At 47.0% G+C, this 1,945-nt stretch overlaps 1 pseudogene; it reads right to left on the bottom strand.

Annotated features, from left to right (window-relative positions):
- Positions 1-618: 618 nt before the first annotated feature.
- LOC147424942 (uncharacterized) lies at positions 619-1,374 on the bottom strand (annotated as a pseudogene).
- Positions 1,375-1,945: the final 571 nt, after the last annotated feature.

Raw genomic sequence — 1,945 nt, 5'->3', positions numbered from 1 at the left:
TGTGGCTATGAGTTCTTCAGATGATGCCTGCTCTCTCCATGTCTTGACAGTACACTTTGGGGGGCAGCAGCCTGGTCCACACTCACGGGTGCGACACTTCAGTTTCAGCTATGTTCCACTAGTAGGATGATAGTGATGCAGGGGGGGCGACCTACACTCCAGCCTGCTACAGAGCTTACTCCACAAGAGTGGTGCAGTGAGAGAGAGGAGTTTTGGGAGCTCATCAGTGGCCTGACACTTTGGTTCATCTGGCGGGCCCGCTGTTTCCGCATCTTTGAGGCTCGCCCTGTGCCACCAACAGAGACTGTTCGTAACTTTTGGCTAAAGCTGATCCATACTCTCAGAGGACAGCTTGAGTGACTACAAGGTAGCTCCGACCACATGCGGGAGCGCCGCGAGGCTTTCCTTCGACTCTGGCACCCTGGGCCTTTCTACACCATAGTCCAGGGGGTGCTGAGATGGCACTATTGTCCACGTGTGTGGCTCTTCCCTTCTCCCATCTCTTGATTTAGCCTCATTGTATATATGCTATTTTTTTATTGGGAGAGTCTCCCCATCATGCTTGTTGTAGCCCTCTCTTACAGAGGTGGATGTAGCCCTATGGGCAGTTTTGATTAACTAATAGAAGGATCTTTTTCTCGGAAAAAAAAATACATTTGCTGCCTCCTCATGATGAAACGTGTAGTACTCGTTGCGAAATCTCTGCTTTCGTTGTTGTGGTCTCTCAAAGGAAGGGATCCCTAGAGAGTTCTCAATGGGTAGCACTGCATGCACATAAGGATCCTCAAACTTGCAAAACAATAGAGAGCATAAAAAAGCCTGCAAAGCCTTGAGCTTGGTGTTTTCCATCCTCATCATGTGCGCATCACTCCTTAATGTTGTCATAATGGCGAACTGAGGTACACCATTGGATAACATAATTAGATGATCAACTGTCAAGATGAGGTACTGCTGAGAGAGCACGGAGTAAAGACATTCAGCGCACACCATGAGAGAGTTCTTCACTGCAGCATGTGTCCGGCGCAATTGCATGATTTCATGAGAGCGATGGGGGCTTGGAGTAAAGGGGCTGATTTCTGCATAACTAGATCTACTAAATAGCAAAGCAGATCTGTAGAAGTCTTCCTGGAGTCGACGCAAGCACATGATCCACTCACGCACCTCTGCTGTTTGCTGTTCCTTCATCTCCTCAATATCCTGAATGAGAGCATGGACCTCGTCTGCACCAAGCAAGGCTTTGCACCGCCATTCCGGTGCAGCACGGTCGCCCCGCAAATGCGCCAGCACGCTCTGCAGAACTTCTAGATTCACTCCCCTTATTAGTTCGGCCTGTAGAATCTCCATGGCTCTCATCTATGATCGAAGTGCCTCCATGTCCACCACTAACAACTAGATCTGCGACGTGCTTAATCGCTCAGGGCTGCTGGCTCAATCGCTCAGACCAGCGGAGGCCGGAGCTCCCTTGTGCTAAGAGCGCTCTCTCTCTCTCTCTCTCTCTCTCTCTCTCGCGCGCGCGCGCGCCCGCTTGATAGATCCAGCGTTCCACAACATCATTAACTACTCTTGCTTGGTGGGCCTTGCTACATAACATCTATAGAATATAGCATAACATATGCAAATTGACATTTAACATCGTTGGATGCGAGAAGGATGGATACAACTTTGTGCATGTGTGTGTGTGTGTGTGTGTGAGAGAGAGAGAGAGAGAGAGAGCAAGGACACAAATATACAATGTAAAGTAAAGCACCTCTTTATACGGGCACAAAAGGTTTTTTGACTTTTCACTTCCATCTCTCTTTTCATTTCCTAACACTTAATATATTTTTCAAGTTTTTTTTTTTTTTGAGATTAGAGAGACCTAATCACTACTAATGCATTTGATTCTTTAATACACCACATGTTAAAAATGTTATTATGTATTGCCTACCTTATGTAGAAAGTTGTA

This window comes from Adiantum capillus-veneris, chromosome 25, assembly GCF_014529385.1.
Source record: "Adiantum capillus-veneris isolate H3 chromosome 25, ASM1452938v2, whole genome shotgun sequence".
NCBI lineage: Eukaryota > Viridiplantae > Streptophyta > Polypodiopsida > Polypodiales > Pteridaceae > Adiantum > Adiantum capillus-veneris.
The sequence above is the reverse complement of the archived record's forward strand: the minus strand, read 5'-3'. Positions and strand labels throughout refer to the sequence as shown.